Below are 7,440 nucleotides of genomic sequence, written 5' to 3'. Positions count from 1 at the left end.
TTACTTCTATCACACTTTGGGTACCTCAAGAGGGGCTACTGACCTAATAACTGTTATAATAGTATTTATTGAGTACAAGTATTTAACAAATGTATCTCATTTGACCCTCAACGTGTTACCTTATTTTGCAATTGAAGCAATGGAGACTTAGAGAGGTTAAGTGACTTGCTCAAAGTAACATGGATCAGGTTATTAAACTTTAGCTTGCATCAGAGACCCCGGAAGGGCTTATTAAAATTCAGATCGCCGGGCCCCACCTCCAGAGTTTGAATTCAGAGATCTGGGCTGGGGCCAGAGAATTTGCATTTTTAACAAGTTCCCCTATAAGGCTGATCCTGGACTGGGATCACAGTTTGAGAACCCCTGGCCTAGATGATTAGGGGCAGACATGGTCCCCTGTCCTGCATCTGGGTGACTCTATGGCCCATGCTTGTTCCAGAGCCCCAGACTCACCCATGGTCTCCATCTCTCTTCTGGAGCCTGAGCGCCCATTACGTGAGAGGATTTCAAGAAATGTGAATTGACCTTCTGTCCCCACCTGTCTCCCCACCTGCAACATCCCCTGTTCTTTTTCTAATTTACTCCTTCAAGTGTCAAGTTTCAAATGTCACTTCCTCAGAAAGGCCTTTAATAAAATAACGTATAAGCGAGCATTCACTCAAGTTTATCTGTTAAATGTAAGTCTTCCTCCTCAAACCCCAAGGCCCACGAGTCTCTCATCTTTTCTGTTCTTCTCGGAACAGAACCATGTCCCAGCATGTAGCACAGTACTTGGCACTTAGGAGGTACTCAGAAACTATTAATCAATGAGTTGAATGAGAGAAACTGAGAGATCTGGTCCTAGTCTTTGTATCTATGAGTTGTGTGGAATTGAGTCAATGCCTTGATGTTCCCAAATCCTAAACCTCTCATTTAAAACATAGATAACATTGTATGAGAACATTGTTTAACAAGCTCATGAAGTGAAAGTGATGCTTTAGAAGTGATCTCAGCTCCCAAACCGATGGGAGCTTACAGTTGACACTCAGTAGTTGCTGATTGAATTGAATTTGATTTGGCTCATTTAGATAGAGTGATTTTACTCTGTCCAAGATACTTAACTTTTACAGTTATTCATTTGGGGACATCAAACATCTCTGTTGTTGGTTATGTCTTAGGGAGCTTAGAAGTGGTTCCACCATGTTCTGATGTTCTTTTTATCGCAAAGAGTAAAACAATGCTAGTCACCTTTAAATGTGTTAGAGCTACATGTCACGTGCCTTAAAGAATGATCTGATAGGACTTCCTTTGCCAACTGAATTCCTTCTCATAAAGCTCTGTTGTGGGTTAAAATGTGGCATTAGAGTGTCTTTCTAAGGCTTCCCATACCTATTAGCAATATGTGTAAGCACGTAGCCTATTTATAAAAATCATCTTCTGAAAAATCTACACAAATAGAGCAGAAGCAGGCAGAGAACAGAAAGATTCATTAAAATACAGTGGAGCTCTCTTTTTAACAGGAAAGGAACCATTTCCTATTTTTAGTTTACAAACACCTACTCTAAATAGCTAGCATATGTCAAATTACATACGTGTCAAAGTACACAATTACCAACAATTCATTTTAAGTTCCTCCATATTTATAACCTATGCCATTGCTCGTGTTATATTTTACCTACACGGAAGGACACAGTTGAAAGGAGAGAAACTTGTGATTCTCCCTCAGCAGAGTTTAAGCAACCCTCAATCTTAATGTCCTCCACTAATCAACTAGCTCAAATGGTGGAAACTCCATTTCTGTAAACATTTTTCCTAATGTGGTGATGGTGTTTACACAACTCAGGGCAGAATCTTTCAACTTTGCCTTTTCAGGGCGAACCCATGCTTGAACAACAGCAGGTGGACTCTGGATAGCACACACCTCAATGCTGCCAAAGGGGAAAGAAGGTTTGTGCTTCCTATTTGAGAATGTGACCTTAGAGATGATGCTGGTGGAAAAGTCCTTTTTCTGGCTTTTCTTTTCCCTTAGAAGCCAAACCTCACAGGTGTGATGACAGGGCAAGGAAACAAATAGGCTAAGGCTAATGTGAATCCAGGTACCTGTCCAATACTGTGGCTCTGGAGAAAGAGAAATATTGAGAGATATATTCACAGACAATGCATGGTATGCTCTTCTCTTGTGTCTGATTTACAAAGTTAGCTGTCAGGAGACTGAGCAGAGTGATTTATTGTAAGCCGTGATGACTGCCATATCTCTTCGTATTAGAACATGGATAACTCCCAAACAATAAGTTGTTGTTGTTGGTTCTCAATCCAAGAAGAAATGTAGCTAATGTATTTGAAGAAAGACCATCTTGCAAGAGCAGTGTTCAAAAATCCATTTCAATCTATAAAGATAACAAGGTATTGAATTCCTGAATCACCCATGGCTGAGGAGCTTTAGCTAACTTTGCAGATGTTGTGAAAGAGCTCTCCAAGCATCTGGGAACTGAATTGTGCCTTCCATTTTCTAGAGGAATACAGGGAAACCAGGCAGGTTGATGCCTTTCCTGACGTCCCAGAGGAGGTCAGTGACTGAGCCACGATTTACAGCTTGACTTCCTAATTTAGAGGAAATTCTTACAAAATCAGGCCATTCTTATGATATGGAAACCTTGGAGAACTTCAGGAACAGGTGTCCTGCAAGGCAACGAAGAAGTTAATTCCAGGCTCATTAGTGATATTCTCAGTAAAGAAGGACGCTGAGCTTAGCTTTTCCCTGTTGCTGATGCAGAAAAAGAGTGGAAATGCAAATAGTGCCTGCCAACTGTTTCTTGCTGACTCAGGAAGTTCTTAGTTCAACCACTTTCAGTTGCCTTCCTTCAGATCCTTTGTGTTTTGAAACAAGATCTTCAGTGACACTGCTTACACCCCAGAGCAATTTGAGTGCTATCAAACATCCCATCTACAGAGAATGAAGGATGGGGCATCCACACTTGCCCTTCAGTCCCTTTGTCAATATTTGTGCCTCCCACTGCAGGAGGCTGCAGTTCCATAGAAGGGGGCCATGGAATCTATTGGCAAGCACTCTTTGGCCAGAGAATGCCAGTGCACAGGCCCCATTTGGAGCTGGTATGGGGAGCAACATGCTGCTGTGGGGAGTCACAGACCAAGGTGGGGAGCCAGGCCTCAGGCTCTTGCCAGGTGGCCACGCACAGAGAGAGAGGCCTGTCTTTGTTGTCTGAGTCCCTAGTTCAGTGTGCCCTCCTTTCTGTTGTCCTTGCTAAACGCTTCTCTCCTATTTTCTCCTCCTCATACTCCTTCCTTTCTTCACATCCCCTTTCTACTTCCCCTTCCACCCTGCATTTAAGGCCACATTTTCCTGGTGCTCCTTTTCCAAGCTAACCTCATCCTGGCTCCCATATTAGCATGCTGCTGGGTGCTTCAGGGTATCTCCATTTACCTTTCTCCTATGTGGTACTCTCAAGCAGAAACTTGCCTGTAAGATTGAAAATAAATATGAACACACAGGCTATGGAGAGAAAAAAGCTTTGAATATGTTTTTTAAGAAACCTTAGTCAAATACAATTTATCAGATTTTATTTGGGCAGGAACAATTCACGAACCAGACAGCACTCAGAACTGGGAGAGGTTCGGAGAGCTCTGCCCAGCAGCATGAGCAGTAACCTTTTATCGGCTGCACAAAGAAACAAAGTAGAGAAATCACCTGATTGGCTATAGCTAGACATTTGCCTTATTTGTGCAAGGTGGGATGAATTTGCTGCCTGTGACTGGCTGAAATATGGCTATCTGTCACAAAAAATATACCACTAAGTTAGGTTTCTGTTAGCTTATGTACTAAGTTAGGTTGTAGTTCATTAAGTAGGAACTTAAAGTATGAAGATAGTCTCAGGCTAATGGCCTCCTGCTTGATTTTCTTTAAAAAATATAACATACATCTATGTGTTATCAGTGTTCATCTCTGGATATTTATTCTCCCTTTTATATAATTTTCTATTATACTCAATTAAAAATTTTTAAAAAGCAATGTACTCAGCCACTTCCTTGAAAAATCACAAGGTCAAGAGATCAAGACCATCCTGGCTAACACAGTGAAACCCTGTCTACTAAAAATACAACAAAATTAGCCAGGCGTGGTGGCGGGCGGCTGTAGTCCCAGCTACTTGGGAGGCTGAGGCAGGGGAATGGCATGAACCTGGGAGGCAGAGATTGCAGTGAGCTGAGATTGTGCCACTGCACTCCAGCCTGGGCAACAGAGCAAGACTCCATCTAAAAAAAAAAATAAACTGCAGAAAGTAAACACCTAGCTCTTCCTGAAATTATTTTTACCAACGTTTTTTGTTTCTTCAGCAAAAAAAGTAACATTTTATTTGAAGGCTATTTTCCATGTAAAGATTTTGCTAAAATGCAGTCTCCATCATTCCAATTATTGCTTGGTAAATACTAAAAAGAAATATGTATATTGGGTAAATTTCAATTAAACCTAGTATTTAGTTTAGTAAATACTAAATGTGCCTGAGACATACCTATTTTATTAAAATAGAGACACTTCATACTGCATTATGTAGAGATTTGAGATACATACTCAGTGTATTATTTTCCCCTGCCTTTTACTGCGAAAAATTTGAAAAATACAGAAAAAAATAGAAGTCTATGAAAATGACCATATACTAGCTACCCAGAAAATTCTAACTTACATTTTTTTCCTTATGACATATCTGTAAATTTATATACACCTCTCTTTATCCATCAATCCATCTTTTTTTTTTTTTAAAAAGTACTATTTTTGAGCTCAAATAGCTCTTTCAGAGGGAAATAAAACCTTAAGTAGCTAGCAAAATGCTTTGGTCAGTTTGCATACCAAGCAGGATAAGTTGGCTAGAAAATACTACTTGAACCTTTATTTATTTTATTTTATTTTTTTGAGATGGAGTCTTGCTCTGTCACTCAGGCTGGAGTACAGTGGCACGATCTTGGATCACTGCAACTTCTGCCTCCCAGGTTCACGTGATTTTCCTGCCACAGCCTCCTGAGTAGCTGAGATTACAGGTGTCCGCCACCACATACAGCTAATTTTTGTATTTTTAGTAGAGACGGGGGTTTCACTATGTTGGCCAGGATGGTCTTGATCTCCTGACCTTGTGATCTGCCACCTCGGCCTCCCAAAGTATTGGGATTACAGGCGTGAGCCACCACGCCCGGCCTACTTGAACATCTTAATTCTGTCTTTCCACTATTGAATTTGATTTTAACTGCCCAGTTTTTAATATCTCTTTTTCTCTTTGCCCTAATGTGTTTTGTTTGTCCTATTCATCTTGTAATAAACACTTTCCTTTCTTTGAACAAAAAGAAGTGATTTATGGAAATATATAATTTGTATAAATTATATTTTCACTTTGCTTTCTCTGATTAAAAATAAGTGGTTTCTGACAAAATACAGCTTTAATAAATATTAATAGACAATATTTTATAGTAATTTAAGAAAAAAGTATCTTTTTATTAAAACATAGTCATTGCTATCTCCTCAGTACACATCAAGCATTTGCAATCTTTTTGTGTACCAGAACCCTTTGTAAAATTATATGCTTGAATTCTAAGTAAGAACATGAGAATTTTAGGCCCAGCTTTTCCTCTTGTCTCTATCTAACCCATTCTCCATTCATTCATTAATTCTTCTTCTTCTTCTTTTTTTTTTTTTAAGATGGAGTTTCACCCCTGTTGCCCAGGCTGGAGTGCAATGGTGTGATCTTGGCTCACTGCAACCTCCACCTGCAGGGTTCAAACGATTCTCCTGCCTCAGCCTCCCAAGTAGCTGGGATTATAGGCTAATTTTTCTATTTTTAGTAGAGACGGGGTTTCGCCATGTTGGTCAGGCTGATCTCAAACTCCTGACCTCAGGTGATCCACCCGTCTTGGACTCCCAAAGTGCTAGGATTACAGGCGTGAGCCACCAGCATTCTTCTTAAAAGTGGTTTGTATTATATCCTTTTCATCTTAAAACTCTCATCAGCATCCTCTCATGGCAATTAGAATAAAATCCTAATCCCTTATCTTATCCATAGGTCGTCTGAGATCAGACCATGTTCTCTGCAGCCCAGTCTTGGTACTAGTCCTTTTCTCACTACACTTCACCTCACACTGTCCCTTGGTTTCAACAAACCAGATTTCAAAGACTCAAGTTTCAAAACTCAAATCTTGGTTCAGCCACAGGATTTTGCACACGCTGTTTGCACTGTCTGAACAATTATGTGCTTGACTTCTTCATGTCATTTACTTAAATGTTAACTCCTAGGTGAGGATTTTTCTCATCATCTCACCCAAAGCATTTCTCTATGCCTTTTCTTACCTTCGTAATATATTCTTTGTGATAACGTGCATCTATTTTAATTATCTCTTTACTTATTTTTGTATGTTTCCCCTGTGAAAAGGCAAAGCTTTTATTTGTTTTGTTTATTACAGTAATCCCCACCTTTAGAAGGATGTTTGGCACATACTGACACACAGGGAATATTTGTTGAATAAATAAGTTGTAATAGTCATTAACTTTTAGATTTGAGTTGTGCAGCTACTTTAAAACACTTGGTATGTGTGTGTTGTTTTCCCAGACATCTCCAAATGCTAGTTTTCATTCAAGCGGCTTGTTTTATAAAGCTCACATAGATCATCCTTGAAAATGCAGATTCCTTGAAATTTTGAGATAGCAGGCTTAAGGAGGGATTCTTGAGTCTGAATTTTTAACAAACTTCCCAAGTAATTCTTATGTGCAGGCAGTTTGTTGACTACAACCTCTTACAAATTCTTACTATGCAATTTTGAAAAATAAATAAGTGATCAATTGCTAGCACCATTTCTGGAAGAAAAGTCAGCACTTCAGACACATTGACATCTAACCATGCCTACCAAGTAATTTTTGCCCTGAATGTAGAAAATGGAAGGAGCTACACAGAAAGTGTGCTTTCATGTTATCTACCTTGCCCATGATGACTCAACTCACTCCAAGTCCTCAGTGAAGTAAGATGAGTTGGAATCTTTATATTTTATCCCTTTCAATTCAGAGATAATACTGCCAGTAAAAAGAGAAAAGCTCGCTCCTGCAAGAACTAGTGTTATGTAATGAGAAGTGTAGTCGGTTGTATTACATAAGAGCTAATTTTTTTTATTATCCACACAGTCAAAAGGATGTCATGATCCACATTCTCCAAAGACTGTTCTCATGCACTAGAAATAATTTAAAGGGTATAGTATTTGCATTCTGAATACAATTGCTTGATTTTGTATGCAGATGAGTTTAACATAATAATAAATACTCAATAAAATATATTAGGTGTTTTATACACACATAATACATAATAAATGTATGTTGGCTTGTACTAAAATCTGTTTCTACCCCCAGAACACTTATGATACCAAATGTGTGGGAATTTTGGGGTTTGGAGTGCAGTGGCGTGATCTCGGCTCACT

This window comes from Nomascus leucogenys, chromosome 16 (assembly GCF_006542625.1).
Source record: "Nomascus leucogenys isolate Asia chromosome 16, Asia_NLE_v1, whole genome shotgun sequence".
Taxonomy (NCBI): Eukaryota; Metazoa; Chordata; class Mammalia; order Primates; family Hylobatidae; genus Nomascus; species Nomascus leucogenys.
Note: the sequence above shows the minus strand (reverse complement) of the source record.